Source organism: Ranitomeya variabilis, chromosome 3 (assembly GCF_051348905.1).
Source record: "Ranitomeya variabilis isolate aRanVar5 chromosome 3, aRanVar5.hap1, whole genome shotgun sequence".
Taxonomy (NCBI): Eukaryota; Metazoa; Chordata; class Amphibia; order Anura; family Dendrobatidae; genus Ranitomeya; species Ranitomeya variabilis.
The window spans coordinates 410,371,120-410,390,831 of NC_135234.1; the positions used below are offsets into that span (position 1 = coordinate 410,371,120).

At 44.5% G+C, this 19,712-nt stretch overlaps 1 protein-coding gene across 3 annotated transcripts in view; it reads left to right on the plus strand.

Moving 5' to 3' along the window:
* RASL10B (RAS like family 10 member B) overlaps positions 1–19,712 on the plus strand; it is a 215,214-nt gene that overhangs the window by 151,799 nt on the left and 43,703 nt on the right. Inside the window, exon 2 of one of the 3 annotated variants that reach the window (XM_077296263.1) lies at positions 16,099–16,181. The exons of the other annotated variants lie outside the window; for them this stretch is intronic. The gene's annotated coding sequence lies outside the window, so the exon portion shown is untranslated. The remainder of the gene's footprint in view (positions 1–16,098; positions 16,182–19,712) is intronic. 3 annotated transcript variants of the gene reach the window in all.

A 19,712-nucleotide genomic window follows, 5' to 3' on the forward strand; every position in this document is an offset into this window, starting at 1 on the left:
AGGACCAGATGGCCATCATATAGTATAATAGAGACAACTGATAAAGACATGTAGGAGATAAGGCAGAAGCTCACTTACTATTGAAGATATATAGAGGCGTCTAGTGAAACGGGCGTGCTATATTTAACACGTAGCCTGCAATGTAATAGTGTGGGAATAGGTATCGTTATCCTATAAGCATATAAAGTATTCACTGGAGGTGCGGTAGGGAGGAGGGGGGACTTACCCATGTACGGTGTGCAGCTGGTATGCCTCAACGCGGTGTCCGCCGCTAGTTGAATGGCATATGTGTAATCTGGCAGGTTTAAATAGCCGGGGGGCGGGACGGACTGTGCGTCTGAAGAGGAAGTACGTCATAGATAATGACGTGTACTTCCGGTAATTCCGTGCGCTGCTTGTTGTCATGGACACTGACAACAAGCGCCGTATTGGCCATGTATGTTACATCTAAAGTCGGAGGTGTGTGTCCGTTTGCGGCGCAGACTTCCGGTACATAAATAAGCTGATTGTTGTCATAGACACAGACAACATATGCGGTATAGGGGTAACTGAGTGCATCTAGTGTGGGAGTACTTGGTGGGCGTGGCTAGTGACGCTTGTTATAGATAAAGGAGCCTGGCCCAATGTAGCGCCAGTAACTTATAACTATACATAGCAAATAGTTAGCTATGTATGTCTAATCAAAATTCAAATACATATGATAAGAATATCTAGTATTGTGGCCTCAGACTAGTAAGGAGCGATGTTGGCCTGTTATGTTATGTAAATAGCATAACGGTCCTAAAGCTAATTGGGCAATGTAATCACAAGTAAATTGTATCCAGAGAGATGATGCAAGAAAAGATCTCTTTAATGCCATTATAAAGGGGAGACAAATACATTATATCAGACCATAACTTATGAACTGTATACCTATGGGGGATTGGTGGAGAGCAGTCGGGTAGGGGACAAAAGGATAGGGAAGTCCAAGGGAGGGGAGGGGTCAGGAGGTGACTTGCGTGAAGTTGTCAATAAAGGCGACTCTGTAGAGAGAGATATAAATAGATTAGCATAGCATATATAACAAAGATAATTATCTTCACTTGGTGAGAGAATCAAGTTATACGTTTAAACTTATCAACTAATACTGGCATGAGGTGTATTAGATAAAAGCTAGAGGGTCATATTCCCTATTTAAGCCTTTCGGTGCTAAGGTCTGTAGCTCATGAATCCAGTATGCCTCCCTCTTTTTTAGGAGATCAATTCTGTTTCCTCCCTGTCTAGGGGCCGGGATATGTTCCAGGACCTGAAACTTACGCTTTCTGAACAAACCCAAAAATGGCACTTTCCCGTGCCTGCACTGCAACCAGTGCAACAATGTCATCAGGGGAGACCATTTCTACCACCCTCACTCTGGCAGGAGATACAAGATAAAATGCTATTCTACCTGTGACACTACTTTTGTAGTCTATGCCATAAAGTGCCCTTGCGGACTTTTATACATTGGGGAAACTACCCAACCTATCAAATCTCATATCTCCAAACACAAGTCGACTATACGTTGCCAAAATATGTTATTGCCACTCCCACATCATTTCATCTCCAAGAGACACCATATATCTCAACTTAAGTTTCAGGTCCTGGAACATATCCCGGCCCCTAGACGGGGAGGAAACAGAATTGATCTCCTAAAAAAGAGGGAGGCATACTGGATTCATGAGCTACAGACCTTAGCACCGAAAGGCTTAAATAGGGAATATGACCCTCTAGCTTTTATCTAATACACCTCATGCCAGTATTAGTTGATAAGTTTAAACGTATAACTTGATTCTCTCACCAAGTGAAGATAATTATCTTTGTTATATATGCTATGCTAATCTATTTATATCTCTCTCTACAGAGTCGCCTTTATTGACAACTTCACGCAAGTCACCTCCTGACCCCTCCCCTCCCTTGGACTTCCCTATCCTTTTGTCCCCTACCCGACTGCTCTCCACCAATCCCCCATAGGTATACAGTTCATAAGTTATGGTCTGATATAATGTATTTGTCTCCCCTTTATAATGGCATTAAAGAGATCTTTTCTTGCATCATCTCTCTGGATACAATTTACTTGTGATTACATTGCCCAATTAGCTTTAGGACCGTTATGCTATTTACATAACATAACAGGCCAACATCGCTCCTTACTAGTCTGAGGCCACAATACTAGATATTCTTATCATATGTATTTGAATTTTGATTAGACATACATAGCTAACTATTTGCTATGTATAGTTATAAGTTACTGGCGCTACATTGGGCCAGGCTCCTTTATCTATAACAAGCGTCACTAGCCACGCCCACCAAGTACTCCCACACTAGATGCACTCAGTTACCCCTATACCGCATATGTTGTCTGTGTCTATGACAACAATCAGCTTATTTATGTACCGGAAGTCTGCGCCGCAAACGGACACACACCTCCGACTTTAGATGTAACATACATGGCCAATACGGCGCTTGTTGTCAGTGTCCATGACAACAAGCAGCGCACGGAATTACCGGAAGTACACGTCATTATCTATGACGTACTTCCTCTTCAGACGCACAGTCCGTCCCGCCCCCCGGCTATTTAAACCTGCCAGATTACACATATGCCATTCAACTAGCGGCGGACACCGCGTTGAGGCATACCAGCTGCACACCGTACATGGGTAAGTCCCCCCTCCTCCCTACCGCACCTCCAGTGAATACTTTATATGCTTATAGGATAACGATACCTATTCCCACACTATTACATTGCAGGCTACGTGTTAAATATAGCACGCCCGTTTCACTAGACGCCTCTATATATCTTCAATAGTAAGTGAGCTTCTGCCTTATCTCCTACATGTCTTTATCAGTTGTCTCTATTATACTATATGATGGCCATCTGGTCCTTTAAGGCCATGTGCACACGTTCAGGATTTTTAGCGTTTTTTTCGCGTTTTTTCGCTATAAAAACGTGATAAAAACGCGAAAAAAACGCTAACATATGCCTCCTATTATTTACAAGGTATTCCGCATTTTTTGTGCAAATGTTGCGATTTTTTCCGCTAAAAAATCGCATAGCGGAAAAAAAAGCAACATGTTCATTAAAAATGCGGAATTGCAGGGATTCCGCACACCTAGGAGTGCATTGATCTGCTTACTTCCCGCACGGGGCTGTGCACACCATGCGGGAAGTAAGCAGATTATGTGCGGTTGGTACCCAGGGTGGAGGAGAGGAGACTCTCCTCCACGCACTGGGCACCATATAAGTGGTCAAAAAATAAGAAATAAAATAAAAAATAGTCCTATACTCACCCTCGATGTCCCGCGCAGTGTTCCCGCCTCACCGCTGCACGCTGCCGTTCGGTTCCTGTAGCTGATGTGCGGCGAAGGACCTTGCCGATGACGTCACTGTCCTGTGATTGGTCGTGAGCGGTCATGTGACCGCTCACGTGACCGTGACGTCACGGAAGGCCCTGTGCGCACAGACCAGCTATAGGAAGACGAACGGACGCCGCTGATGAGATGTCTGGGTGAGTATAAGCATTTTTTTATTTTTTTTATTATTTTTAAACATTCTATCTTTTACTATAGATGCTGCATAAGCTGCATCTATAGTAAAAAGTTGGTCACACTTGTCAAACAGTATGTTTGACAAGTGTGACCAACTTGTCAGTCAGTTTTCCAAGCGATGCTACAGATCGCTTGGAAAACTTTAGCATTCTGCAAGCTAATTACGCTTGCAGAATGCTAAAAAAACGGAAAAAAAACGCAAAAAAAAAAATGCGGATTTCTTGCAGAAAATTTCCGGTTTTCTTCAGGAAATTTCTGCAAGAAATCCGCAACGTGTGCACATGGCCTTACAGATAACAGTACTACTCTATTGAACTAACTGGCTCTTGCGGCTATATTATTATATATACTACACAGTTCCTTTTGATGGTAAGATCCATTTACTATACTATATTTCAAGACATACACCTGGTTTTTATCCATATGTATCATACCTTTCTTTCAGCCTTAGGCATTCACATTTCCTATTATATCTCTGTGGACATATATCCTCATACTGGGTTATCAGCAAGCTATCTACATTAGGTAAGACCTACCACACAACCCTAATATATCTCACTTTTATGGGTATTTCCGTTCTCTAACAGCCATATTTTTATACTATATCTAGCTACAAGGTTTTTTCAAACCTGAAACACCAGGCCCATACACTATACTCCTCCCTGGTGACATACTTGGTCAGTATACCATTCTTTATTTCATCTCCCATCCTACTGAACTGTACACCGCAACATACAGTCTCTCTATTATCACTATAGGGCAACTACTATTCCCAGACAGGTCCACATAGGACCTACTCCCTAATTAAGAGACATCTAATATCTAAAGCAGTCGGGTACGTAAAAAGATGTTACTTACCTATTCCTTACCTCTCCTACCCTCCTATCCATCACTATTTTTCACATTAATTATGAGATTTATCCTTATGTTGCATGTTGGCTCTTCGTCTTTTTTGACCATTTTTTGTATAATTACAATTATTGATATTCTGTCATACATTTGTAATGCAGTTTACTGAAGAAGGTCTAATGTCTGACCGAAACGTTTAATTTTGGACTGCCATCTGAATAATAAAAAAATCATCGCAATTTACTAAGTTGAGTGCCAAGTTACTTATCTATCGTTTCACATTAATTGGGCTCACCTGGCAAACTAATTGTCACCGGTGTTTGAGATTGATTTCAGTGATCCAAGGAGCCCTGAGACACAATACTATCCATGAGTTTATTTGTAAAGCAAAAAATTACATCTTTATGACACTTAAAGGGGTATTCCCATCTCCAAGATCCTATCCCAATATGTCTTAGGTGTATAATAATAATATTACCAAATACCTCAAATTAGAAATGTAGTATAGTTTTTCAGATTCGCTATGTCTTTTTCCTCATGTAGAGCATTGCAGGACCTTAGGTATCCATGGTTACGACCACTAGCAACTAGCCAACTAAGGTCGGGGTCACATTTGCGAGTGTGATGCGAGAAACTTGCTTAAGTCTCTCGCATCAATACTGGCATTGCCACCTGCACTCGGACCGGAGCGTGCGGCTGCATAAAAATACATGCAGCTGAACACTCCAATCCCGAGTGCTGGTGGCAGTGCGGCTATTGATTTGAGAGACTCGCGTGAGTTTCTCGAATCACACTCGCAAGTGTAACCGCGGCCTTACTGTCACTATATCAGTGGTCATAACAATGGATATCTAGCGGTCCTGCAATGCCTGCACATGAGGAAAGAGACAGTGAATCAGAAAAACTATACTACATTTTTAATTGGAAGTATTTGCTAATATTTGTATTATTACACCTACTACATATAGGATAGGATCTTGGAGATGGGAATACACCTTTCAAATCAAATTTACAAAGCAATACATATGATATGTTATTTCTCAATACTGTAAAAGATCAAACAAATGTGAACATGTATTGACTAGATTAGACCTGGGTAAAGTGTGGCCTGCGGGTACATCTGACCCTCTGGCTGTTCCAGTCCGGCCCGTGGATCGAGACAGCTGAAGGGCTGAAACAGTGGCCTGTGGGCCACATTGTGCCCTCCACCACGACTACCCGCTGTCACCACTATCTGTATCCTCAGAATTCAGACAGCGGTGAATACATTGGGGGAGGCTGCCAGGCTCTTCTTCCACCAATCAGCATGTGAGAAAGCAGATGTGATGACATAATTTCATCATGTCAGCTGTGCACTGCGGAGAGTCAGAGCACCAGGAGAACGGAAGTGAAGTAATTATATTTATAGGTTTATTATGTGCATGAGATGTTTGTTTCTATATAGGAAGCTATGTGGAGGGTTCATACTGTATATGTGAGGCTGTGGGTCTCATACTGTGTATGGGAGGCAATGTGGCGCTCATACTGTATATGGAAGGCTATGTGGGGATCATACTGCATTTGGGAGGCTATTTGGGACTCATGTTGTAGATGGGAGATCAGTGACCTGTCAGCAGTCTGCATTATGAATATATAATCAGAGCACCACATACACCAACCCCGCCTTAGGGCACGAGAATATAATTAACTACAAACTAAAAATAAAGATTAAACAACAACCACAAGACAGATTTCATCAACCAAGGTATCACTTTAATCAGTATATTGGTGCTGACCTGACATTGTGTGTAGGTTACTGTGCACAATCCTGCTGACAGGTTCCCTTTAAGTGAAACATGGCATATCCTATTATGGCATACATCCATCGCCAGTAGAGTTGCGAAAAAAGATTTGCGGGATCCTTGTCCAGCAGCCACGTCATTAGTCCATGGACCTTGGGCTAGATCCCAGTGTAGATAATGGCAAGCCTACAACCTGGACCGGTTTTAGACAAAGTGTGGCCCTGGGTATAAGACAAAAGCGGGGCCCCAAATGCTCACATAATGCACCATCACACAGAAACATTTCCGTTGTATTTACAAGCGCTGAGCTCAGGCCGGTAAACGAGCGTGATCGATAATATTATAGTTGTTTGAGGCTTGTTTCCTGTCCTCTTTAGGGTAGGTGCACACGTTCAGTAATTGCCAGCTATTGAACGCAGGCGAATCCACATGTGTTCATTCATGGTCTGTAGAGACGCACCGCATGTCCATCTCCTTGGGTGAGCTGCGGGCATCTGTGCACGCATAGTGGCATGGGATTTCTTGAAATCCCATCCACTATATTGTAACATCTAGACGCTGCACAAGTATGGAGCATCCAACCAGCATTGTTTACTGATCGTGTGCACCTGCTGAAGAAGAATGATTGGTACAGATAGTCCTCAATACAGTATAATGCAGGTCCCATATAGTACATATAGTAAAATGCAGTCCCCATGGCCATGATAGAGTATAATGCAGCCCCACTCAGAGTATATTACAGCCCACCTCATGGAGTATACTGCAGCCCCCTCATTGAGTATAATGTCCCTTCATAGAGCATAATGCAACCCCCTCAGAGTATAATGCAGCCTCCCCACAGTATAATGCCGCCCCCTCAGAGTATAAAGCAGCCACTTCAGAGAAAAATCCTGCCCCACACACAGTATAATGCAGTCCCCCACACAGTATAACATAGCCCCCCACAAACACATAAGTATAGTGCAGCCCCTTCACACTTACAGTATAATGCAGCCCCCCACACAGTATAATGCAGCCCCTAAGAATATAATGAAGCCCCTAAGAGTATAATGCAGCCCCCAAAGAGTATAATGCAGCCCCCTCAGAATATAATGCAGCCCAACACACAGTATAATGCAGCCACACACAGTATAATGCAGCCACACACACACACACCCTATAATGCAGCCCCCTAAGAGTATAATGCAGCACCCTCAGAGTATAATGCTGCCCCACACCCAGTATAATGCAGCCCCCTCAGAGTATAAAGCAGCCCTCTCAGAGTATAATGCAGCCCCCACACACAGTGTAATGCAGCCCCCACACACAGTATAATTCAGCCCCCCAAACACACAGTATAGTGCACTCCCCCACACACAGTATCACAGTATAGTGCAGCCCCCACACACACAGTATAGTGCAGCCCCACACACAATATAATGCAGCCCCCACACATGCACAGTATAGTGCAGCAGACACAGACACAACGCAGTATAGTGCAGCAGACACACTCACACAATACTTACCTCTCCTCCTCTTTCCCTCGCTCCTCTGGCTTCTGCAGAGCATCTCATCAGCTCCCTGCTGGGACATGCTGAGTTAGAGGCAGAGGGGGAGTGATGGGAGAGGGATCGTCACATGACACTTTGTCCTCCATCACTGCATTCAACTGTATTGGCATCTATGATGCCGATAAGTTGAATGCGCAATGTGGGGGCTGGGGGCAGCGCTGGGCCCCTCATACTCAGGGGCCCCATAGTGACAGCGTGGTGTGCCTCTATTAGTATAAGGATGAATGACCTCGGGGAGATCAAAACATCCAACACTGCGGAGACACCATCACGTGTTTCTCAACGCAGTGGATCACTGCGTTGAGAAACACGTGATGGTGTCTCCGCAGTGTTGGATGTTTTGATCTCCCCGAGGTCATTCATCCTTATGTTTATAGTCTTTTCACTAGGCACTGCTCATAATAGCCAGTTTCCTACTCCACACTGATGAGGGGCAAATACCCCGAAACAGCTGTCTGTGGATGGATACCATGTTTTTGCATAGGTGGTTTTCCTTTATTGGATGCTGCCCTTCCCGTGGTTGTTCCTTCCCCGTGAAAGACCTGGCTATTCATTGCTTGCGTTGAGAAACACGTGATGGTGTCTCCGCGGCTTTTCTACATGCATGTGCCTCTATTAGTGGCACGCCACTGGCTGGGGGTCCCTAGATGAGCGGGGTCCCTAGGTGACTGCCTGGTCTGCCTGACCCTAACACCAGCCCTGCCTACAATTGTCATCATTGGCACACATGACGCTGTGCTGGGCCTACTAGTCAGAAGAGGCACCTATGATGTCTGCAGGCAAGAGGAGATTTGCAGGGCTTTTGTCCGGCAGCCACACATTACCAACATGGCTCCTGAACCAGGTTCCAGGGAATCTTTTACTTTAACTCTAATTACCACTATGGCACACACAGTAGGTACAGTAGTACCAATTGTCCTGCCATGATGTCAGTTCTGTTGTTATAGTTAAGGATACATTGATTATAGGGCTTGTCTACTACATTTAAATTTAATGACCTGTCCTTAGGATAAATCATCAATAGAAGGATCGATCATTACAAGAGCTAAAAACAGATTGGCTGGAGGGTCCGGGTATCGGACCCCTCCCAATCTTATGTGTATGACCTATCTTAAGGACAGACCATACATATAAAAGTAGTTGACTACTTAATATAGACTCTTGTTTCTTGATGTAATAACCATTCAGCATATATACCATATCTGTTTCTCTGTGAGGAGTGAATAATTTGCTAAAGAACAATGTTCTCAAACGTGATTCAGGGCCAACGTAATAAAGAAGAGTGCAAGAAAATGATAGGATGAGGGAAAATAATCTTTTCTAATTTATAAGCCATGTTCTACTGACGTCATGTAGTGTGTAAACCATGAATTATTCTGTCCTTTAGCATCTTCATCAAGCGTCACTCTTTATTTCTAGTCGATACTCCATTTCGAGCAATACAATTCACTTTGCTGATCTACGTATGGTCCACAAGGAAACATATGCTCCTTTGTCCAATAGCTCAGGGATTATTAAAAACAGCATCAATATGGTAGTAATAGGGCTTGTTCCTTCTGTGATCAGTTCTCAGTAGTGATGAAGTGGAGAGCTGTTGTAATGTGTCTCATCTAATGCATAATCGTGTTTTCTTTTCTGTGAGAAGTGGTCTACTTTACTGTATTTTGTTGCTCTTGTAGAGGTTCATATTCAGTGTTGCTGTTTACTATGCCTCAGATACTATTTTACCATCCCCCCCCCCAAAAAAAGGAACCACATTGCAATTTGAAATTCAATTATATTTATTACTAGTTGGCCCGTGTTAAATTTCACACATTGGTTGTCGGGGGCGCAGACAATTTCAGGAAAATGAAGCTGGTCAAATGTTAATGTATTTAATGAGATGATGAACACAGAGAGGTATTTATATATGTAGATTGGTAATGCAATAAATTGGTTTGATAAGTAGAGGCTTAAAGTCTTGAGGTTGTGGTGCCACCTGCAGGTTATTGTTTTTTTCTGCAGGTTTCTGAAAATGAATGTTTAAACTGTATTTATTGATCAAATTGTGAATGTGTGGTTTGTTTGTGTCTTTTCATGCTGAAGGTGGCAAGTTTACCTTTCAAACGGTGTATTATTTCTGTGTGTGGGGCAAAGTAATCACCGAAAAAGCAGTGCATGTTTACAAATGTGTTTGCATATGTGACTCACCTGCAGTGAAGTATGCAATCCTTAAATTTGCCTGAAATAGGCTGGGCAAGCACATCGGCAAGGTAGAAAGACCCCAAGGCAAATGCCACGTGCAGGTAATTTGACCTTTGAAATGGTGTATCATTTGTGTGTGTCGGTGGAGTATAAACGGAGCAACTTGAGGTTGTGGTGCCACCTGCAGGTTATTGTTTTTTACTGCAGGTTTCTGAAAATTAATGTTTAAACTGTATTTATTGATCAAATTGCGAATGCATGGTTTGTGTCTTTTCTTGCTGGAGGTGGCAAGTTTACCTTTCAAATGGTGTATTTGTGTGTGTGGTGAAGAAATCACTGAAAAAGCAGTGCATGTTTACAAATGTGTTTGCATATGTGACTCACCTACAGTGAAGTGCGCAATCATCGAATTTGCCTGAAATAGGCTGGGCAAGCACTTTGGCAAGCTGGAAAGACCCCAAGGCAAATGCCACCTGCAGGTAAATTGACCTTTGAAATGGTGTATTATTTGTGTGTGTCGGTGGAGTATAAACGGATCAAGTGTACAAATGAATAGGCAGTGCATGTTCTACAAATGTGTTTGCATATGTGACTCACCTCAGGGAAGTGTGCAATCCTCCAATGTGCTGAAATCGGCTGGTCAAGGAGTTCAGCAAGCTGGAAAGCCCCAAGGCAAATGTTAGGATTTGTTTGTGATGTATGTAAGCAGCTTTTTGGTAGTGTCCTTTGTGGTAGTGTGGTGCCACCTGCAGGTTATTTTTCCTTACTGCAGGTTTATGAAAAATAATGTTTAAACTGTATTTTGTGATCACAGTGTATGTGTGGTTTGTGTGGCTATTTTCTTGCTGAAGGGGGCAAGTTTACCTTTCAAATGGTGTATCATTTGTGTGTGTGGGTGCAGTATGAACGGAGATACAAAGTAATCACCAAAAAATAGTGTTTAGAAATAGTATATAAGGATTATATTAACCCCTTTCCGACCTGTGACACAGCGTATGCGTCATGAAAGTCCGTGCCAATCCGACCTGTGACGCATATGCTGTGTCACAGAATGATTGCGTCCCTGCAGGCCGGGTGAAAGGGTTAACTCCAATTTCACCTGACCAACAGGGACAGGGGGAGTCGTACTTCAGCCCAGGGGTGTGGCTTCGCCCCCCCGTGGCTACGATCGCGCTGATTGGCTGTTGAAAGTGAAACAGCCAATCAGAGCAATTTGTAATATTTCACCTATAAAAAGTGGTGAAATATTACAATCCCGCCATGGCCGATACTGCAATATCATCGGCCATGGCTGGAAACCCTGATCTGCCCCGCCACCGCCACCGATCTTCTCCCCGGTCCTCCGTCCTGTCCTGTACACTGCTCCGCTCCCCTCCGTCCTCCTGTCCCCTGCCCCGTCCTCCTGTCCGCTCACCCCGTGCTCCGATCCACCCCCCCGTGCTCCGATCCCACCCCTTTATACTTACCGAGCCTCCCGGTGTCCGTCCGTCTTGTCCATAGGCGCCACCATCTTCCAAAATGGCGGGCGCATGCGCAGTGTGCCCGTCGAATCTGCCGGCCGACAGATTCGTTACAGGTACATTTTGATCACTGTGATAAAACCTATCACAGTGATCAAAATAAAAAAAATAGTAAATAAACCCCCCCTTTATCACCCCCATAGGTAGGGACAATAATAAAATAAAGATAATATATTTACTTTTATTTTTCCACTAGGGTTAGGGTTAGAGTTAGGGCTAGGGTTAGAATTAGGGTTAGAACTAGGGTTAGGGCTAGAATTAGGCTATGTGCACACGGTGCGGATTTGGCTGCGGATCCGCAGCAGATTCATAGCAGTTTTCCATCAGGTTTACAGTACCATGTAAACATATGGAAAACCAAATCTGCTGTGCCCATGGAGCGGAAAATACCATGCGGAAACGCTGCGTTGTATTTTCCGCAGCATGTAAATTCTTTGTGTGGATTCCCCAGCATTTTACACCTGTTCCTCAATAGGAATCCGCAGGTGAAATCCGCATAAAAAACACTGGGAATCCACGGTAAATCCGCAGGTAAAATGCAGTGCCTTTTACCTGCGGATTTTTTAAAAATGGTGCGGAAAAATCTCACACGAATCTGCAACGTGGGCACATATCCTTAGGGTTAGGGTTGGAATTAGAGTTGGGGTTGGAATTAGGGCTAGGGTTGGAAATAGGGTTAAGATTAGGCTTGTGGTTAGGGTTATGGTTAGGGGTGTGTTGGGGTTAGGGTTGTGGTTAGGGTTGGGATTAGGGTTAGGGTTGGGATTATGGTTAGGATTAGGGTTAGTGTTGGGATTAGGGTTAGGGGTGTGTTGGGGTTAGGGTTGTGGTTAGGGGTGTGTTGGGGTTAGGGTTGTGATTAGGGTTATGGCTAGAGTTGGGATTAGGGTTAGGGGTGTTTTGGGGTTAGTGTTGGTGTTAGAATTGAGGGGTTTCCACTGTTTAGGCACATCAGGGGTCTCCAAACGCAACATGGCGCCACCATTGATTCCAGCCAATCTTGCGTTCAAAAAGTCAAATGGTGCTCCCTCCCTTCCGAGCCCCAACGTGCGCCCAAAGAGTGGTTTACCCCCACATATGGAGTACCAGCATACTCAGGACAAACTGGGCAACAACTATTGGGGTCCAATTTCTCACGTTACCCTTGCGAAAATACAAAAAATTGCTTGCTAAAACATAATTTTTGAGGAAAGAAAAATGATTTTTTTATTTTCACGGCTCTGCGTTGTAAACTTCTGTGAAGCACTTGGGGGTTCAAAGTGCTCACCACATCTATATATATAATTGTCTAAGGGTTTTTCCGTCTGTCTGTCTGTCTGTCTCTCTGTCTGTCTGTCTGTCCTGGAAATCCCGCGTCTCTGATTGGTCGAGCGACGGGCACAGCATGGCGACGATGATGTCATAAAGGTTGCCTCGACCAATCAGCGACGGGCACAGTCTGCCGCCAGGCCTCGACCAATCAGCGGTGGGCACAGTATTGACGTAGATGTCATAGTTTCCAAAATGGGGTCACTTGTGGGGGGTTTCTACTTTTTAGGCACATCAGGGGCTCTGCAAACGTAACATGATGCCCGCAGACCATTCCATCAAAGTCTGCATTCCAAAACGTCTTCTGAGCCCCCCCGACGTGCGCCCAAACAGTGGTTTACCCCCACAAATGGGGTACCAGAATACTCAGGACAAACTGGGCAACAACTATTGGTGTCCAATTTCTCCTGTTACCCTTGCGAAAATAAAAAAAATTGCTTGCTAAAACATAATTTTTAAAGAAAGAAAAATTATTTTTTATTTTCACGGCTCTGCGTTGTAAACTTCTGTGAAGCACTTGGGGGTTCAAAGTGCTCACCACATATCTAGATAAGTTCCTTGGAGGGTCTAGTTTCCAAAATGGGGTCACTTGTGGGGGGTTTCTACGTTTTAGGCACATCTGCAAACGTAACATGATGCCCGCAGACCATTCCATCAAAGTCTGCATTCCAAAACGTCACTACTTCCCTTCTGAGGCCCCCGACGTGCGCCCAAAAAGTGGTTTACCCCCACATATGGGGTACCAGAATACTCAGGACAAACTGGGCAACAACTATTGGGGTCCAATTTCTCCTGTTACCCTTGCAAAAATAAAAAATTGCTTGCTAAAACATAATTTTTGAGGAAAGAAAAATTATTTTTTATTTTCACGGCTCTGCGTTGTAAACTTCTGTGAAGCACTTGGGGGTTCAAAGTGCTCACCACATATCTTGAAAAGTTCCTTGGGGGGTCTAGTTTCCAAAATGGGGTCACTTGTGGGGAGTTTCCACTGTTTAGGCACATCAGGGGCTCTGCAAACGTAACATGATGCCCGCAGACCATTCCATCAAAGTCTGCATTCCAAAACGTCACTACTTCGGAGCCCCGACGTGTGCCCAAACAGTGGTTTACCCCCAAATATGGGGTATCAGCGTACTCACGACAAACTGGGCAACAAATATTGGGGTCTAATTTCTCCTGTTACTCTTGCGAAAATAAAAAATTGCTAGCTAAAACATAATTTTTGAGGAAAGAAAAATTATTTTTTATTTTCACAGCTCTGCGTTGTAAACTTCTGTGAAGCACTTGGGGGTTCAAAGTGCTCACTACATATCTAGATAAGTTCCTGGGGGGGTTTAGTTTCCAAAATGGGGTCACTTGTGGGGGTTTCTACTGTTTAGGCACATCAGGGGCTCTGCAAACGTAACATGATGCCCGCAGACCATTCCATCAAAGTCTGCATTCCAAAGCGTCACTACTTCCCTTCGGAGCTCCGACGCAGGGGCGGACCTACCGCCGGTTCAACCGGTGCAGCCGCACCGGGGCCCGGAGGTGGAGGGGGGCCATGCAGGCAGGGCCGGCGTTAGGGGCAGGCAGACCAGGCAGCTGCCTGGGGCCCCCACTCCCCCAGGGGCCCCCAGCTAGCGGCAAGTCACGCAGCCGCTATGGGGCCCCTGTGAGGCAGGGGGGCCCGCCTGCCGCCAGCGCCGACTCCCCCGCCGCATTGAACTATACCGGCGTCTGCCGGTACAGTTCAATGCAATGATGGAGGAGAGAGCGTCACCTGACGACGCCCCCTCTCCCATCATTCCCCGCTCTGCCTCTGACACAGCGGGTGCGCGCGCACTCACTGTGTCCCAGGCAGAGCAGCGGCAGCCACTGACACAGGAGCAGGGAGCAGCGCGGGCACGTGTGGATAGGTGAGGAGCTTGTGTTTTGTTTTTTTTTTTTACTGGACTATGGGGCCATTCACAGGAGAGGAGAGGAGAGGAGGGGAGGGAAGGGAAGGGGGATGAGCATGCTGTATACTATTGTGGGCTCTGCTGTATACTACTGTGGGCAGTGCTGTATACTACTGAGCCCTCTGCTGTTACTGTGGGCTCTGCTGTATACTACTGTGGACTGTGCTGTATACTACTGTGGGCTCTGCTGTATACTACTGTGGGCTCTGCTGTATACTACTGTGGGCTCTGCTGTATATTACTGTGGGCAGTGCTGTATACTACTAAGCCCTGTGCTGTTACTGTGGGCTCTGCTGTATACTACTGTGGGCTCTGCTGTATACTACTGTGGGCTCTGCTGTATACTACTGAGCCCTCTGCTGTTACTGTGGGCTCTGCTGTATACTACTGTGGGCTCTGCTGTATACTACTGTGGGCAGTGCTGTATACTACTGAGCCCTCTGCTGTTACTGTGGGCTCTGCTGTATACTACTGTGGGCTCTGCTGTATACTACTGTGGGCTCTGCTGTATACTACTGAGCCCTGTGCTGTTACTGTGGGCTCTGCTGTATACTACTGTGGGCTCTGCTGTATACTACTGTGGGCTCTGCTGTATACTACTGAGCCCTGTGCTGTTACTGTGGGCTCTGCTGTATACTACTGTGGGCTCTGCTGTATACTACTGTGGGCTCTGCTGTATACTACTGTGGGCAGTGCTGTATACTACTGAGTCCTGTGCTGTTACTGTGGGCTCTGCTGTATACTACTGTGGGCTCTGCTGTATACTACTGTGTAGGCAGCGCTGTATACTACTGAGCCCTGTGCTGTTACTGTGGTCTCTGCTGTATACTACTGTGGTCTCTGCTGTATACTACTGTGGGCTCTGCTGTATACTACTGTGGGCTCTGCTGTATACTACTGTGGGCTCTGCTGTATACTACTGTGGGCTCTGTTGTATACTACTGTGGGCTCTGCTGTATACTACTGTGGGCTCTGCTGTACACTACTGTGGGCTCTGCTGTACACTACTGTGGCCTGTGCTGTACACTACTGTGGGCTCTGCTGTACACTACTGTGGGCTCTGCTGTACACTACTGTGGGCTCTGCTGTACACTACTGTGGTCAGTGCTGTATACTACTGTGGTCAGTGCTGTATACTATATGGAGGACTATGGGAAGTGTATAATACTATATGGAGGACTATGGGAAGTGTATAATACTATATGGAGGACTATGGGGTGTATTATAAGCAAAATGCTGCATATTCATTGGGTGATTGGATTGTTTATGCTGGAATAAAAATCCTTGTTCTCAGCAGCACATCGCCAGTATAAACTGTAGATATGCTGCTGATAACATGATGCTGTATGGTGATCTGTAGTGATCTATTAGTGATCGTTCTGTCCCCTTCATTCTTTCTCAGATGGTGGAAAGAGGCAGGGAAACAAGCGTCCATGACTTCAGTATTGTCGATCACACTCGTTTAGCGGCCTGAGATCAGCGCAGGTAAATACAACCGAAATGCTTCTATATGATGTGCAATATGCTAGCATTTGGGGCCCCATTTTAAACTTTTAAACACTATGGAGCATCATGTGCGGCCATTACACAGTATGGAGCATCATGTGCGGCCATTATACAGTATGGAGCATCATGTGCAGTCATTATACAGTATGGAGCATCATGTGCGGTCAATATACAGTATGAAGCATCATGTGCGGTCATTATACAGTATGGAGCATCATGTGCAGCCAATATACAGTATGGAGCACTGTGTGGCCATATTTTGTTTATAATTATTCTTTATAAAACAGTGTGATCAGCAGTGCTAAATGGATGTGGTTGGGACGTGGATATGGGTGTGACTAGTTATGAATGGGTGTGGCCAGAGGCGTGGCCTAAAATTTGCCGCGGCGCGCATTGCGCGCCGCACACTTTTTCCCTCTTTCCCATCTTCAAAACTTGGGAGGTATGATGCTGGGCAGGGAGGGGGGCCCAGACACATTTCTTGCACAGGGGCCCAAAGCTGTCAGTGTCCGCCACTGCTCCGACATGTGCCCAAACAAGTGGTTTACCCCCACATATGGGGTATCAGCGTACTCAGGACAAACTGGGCAACAAATATTGGGGTCCAATTTTTCCTGTTACCCTTGTGAAAATAAAAAATTGCTTGCTAAAACATAATTTTTAAGGAAAGAGAAATTATTTTTATTTGCACGGCTCTGCGTTATAAACTTCTGTGAAGCACTTGGGGGTTTAAAGTGCTCACCACACATCTAGATTAGTTCCATGGGAGGTCTAGTTTCAAAAATGGGGTCACTTGTGGGGGAGCTCCAATGTTTAGGCACACAGGGGCTCTCCAAATTCGACATGGTGTCCGCTAACGATTGGAGCTAATTTTTCATTCAAAAAGTCAAATGGTGCTCCGTCCCTTCCGAGCCCTGCCGTGTGCACAAACAGTGGTTTGTGACCACATATGAGGTATCGGTGTACTCAGGAGAAATTGCCCAATACATTTTAAGATTCATTTTATCCTGTTGCCCTTGTGAAAATGACAAAATTGAGGCTAAAATAATTTTTTTGTGAAAAAAAAAGTACTTTTTCATTTTTATGGATCAATTTGTGAAGCACTTGGGGGTTCAAAGTGCTCACTATGCAGCTAGATAAGCTCCTTGGGGGGGTCTAGTTTCCAAAATGGGGTAACTTGTGGGAGAGCTCCAATGTTTATGCACACAGGGGCTCTCCAAACGCAACATGGTGTCCGCTAAAGATTGGAGCCAATTTTTCATTGAAAAATTCAAATGGCGCTCCTTCCCTTCCGAGCCCTGTCGTGCGCCCAACCAGTGGTTCCCCCCCACATATGGGGTATCGGCGTACTCAGGACAAATTGTACAATAACTTTTGTGGTCCAGTTTCTCCTTTTACCCGTGGGAAAATAAAAAATTGTTGCTAAAAGATCATTTTTGTGACTAAAAAGTTAAATGTTCAATTTTTCCTTCTATGTTGCTTCTGCTGCTGTGAAGCACCTGAAGGGTTAATAAACTTCTTGAATGTGGTTTTGAGCATCTTGAGGGGTGCAGTTTTTAGAATGGTGTCACTTTTGGGTATTTTCAGCCATATAGACCCCTCAAACTGACTTCAAATGTGAGGTGGTCCCTAAAAATAAATGGTTTTGTAAATTTCGTTGTAAAAATGAGAAATCGCTGGTCAAATTTTAACCCTTATAACTTCCTAGCAAAAAAAAAATTTGTTTCCAAAATTGTGCTGATGTAAATTAGACATGTGGGTAATGTTATTAATTAACTATTTTATGTCACATAACTCTGTCGTTTAACAGAACACTGGTCAGAATTGCAATAAACGGCCAGGTCATTAAGGTTAAAATGGGCTGGGTCATGAAGGGGTTAAATGTATTTATAAATATAATTGATATAGTAGTAGAATAAGGTAACAAAAATATATCAATGTGAGAGATTTTGGATAGAAATCAGCACAGCCATGCTGTAAAGATTACACTTATTTTATATGTATGTGGATAGACAGATATTTTTTATGGCCTTAGTATGAGTATCCAGCATGAACGTTACACTTTGCTAGTGATCTTGGATAAAGGTGAGGTGAGCGAGAATAGCATAGAGGCATAAGAAACAGAGCATTTGAGCTCTGTTCTGGATCCAGCAGGACAGTTCCAGATTTTGGGAGTTGTCTTGTTGTTCTGGAAGATATAGCTTGACTTCAACTGTATCTGTGTTTTCTGGACACTGATATAGTTGAATACAACTGTGGAGCAGGGAATATTATAGAGTCTGAAGGACTTGAATTGTCCTTCATGTTATGGATATTCCCACGTAATGTGATTGGACAGTAGCAAGTAGCTCAGCAAAGCAGCAGACCTGGGACTCACAGACAAGTGATATGCGGGTATGTGGGTGGGGACTGCGGCAGGATGACACCGTGTGAAAGGGATTGTGGGGAAATCAAACTGTGTGGATGGCTTAGGAGAAACTTTGTGTGTGGATGGCTGTAGGGGCATCATACTGTGTGGGGGTGTTGTGAATGCATCATACTGTGTATGGGAAATGTAAGAAATCAAACTTTCTGTGGGCATCTTCCTATGTAATGGTGGGTCATTGTAATTTGTGGGGGATGTAGGAATTTCAAACTATGTTTATGTCTGTAAGAGGCATTATACTGTGTGGGTCACTGGGTGTGGGTGGCTGTGGGAGCATCATACTGTATGAGGGGTATTGTAGAGGGCTCCTGTCACAGGCCATAGTGGCGGAGAGGATGACTGACAGGCATGGGGAAGTCAGCAAAGCCGCATCACAACCAAGAAAAACATAGGCAGAATCGAAAGGCATGAGGCAGAGGTGTAGATAGGGTTTCGGTTCAGAGGGACGAAACTTCTCAGTGCGCCCCTAACCAGGTAACCTTGATTACAACTCTGTGATGCACCCTCCTGAACAAGGAGTGCTTCCGAAACGTGCGTCTGGGTGAGCGCACGGACCCAGGGAACCTCTAAATCTGCATTTCACTTGAGGTAATTATTACATACTTTTGTGGCAAATACTTTGATTGCCGTGATATAAGGCTGCAATCCTTGTGCAGCAAACGTTGTATAGTTTGACACCTAACTAGGATTGTATATGCTACATACATGCAGTTATGTCCACCTATCATAGTAGTTTGTTCACCTAGATTAGGACGCCTACATAAGGAAAATTATTTGGGGATAGCTGCAATTGCAGCATGGATGGTTTTGGTCCCCTGTCTCTGTGCGCTCCCAGTGCAGTTGTGCCTTTTTGCAGCTGTTTGTACTTAGTGGGCCCCTGCTTCCTACCATATTGAAACCATTGTGGTTGTATAGTTAGTAAAGGAAGATTGGGCCTCTTTTTCATCTGCACTAATATCATAATCAGCTATCTTTTTATGCATCCTACTATAGGTTCATTAGGGAACATGTGCAATTTTTTGGTGAATATTTATATACCTTTCATCCATTTATATTTGTTGGATACTCATCTTTAGTTATTTTTT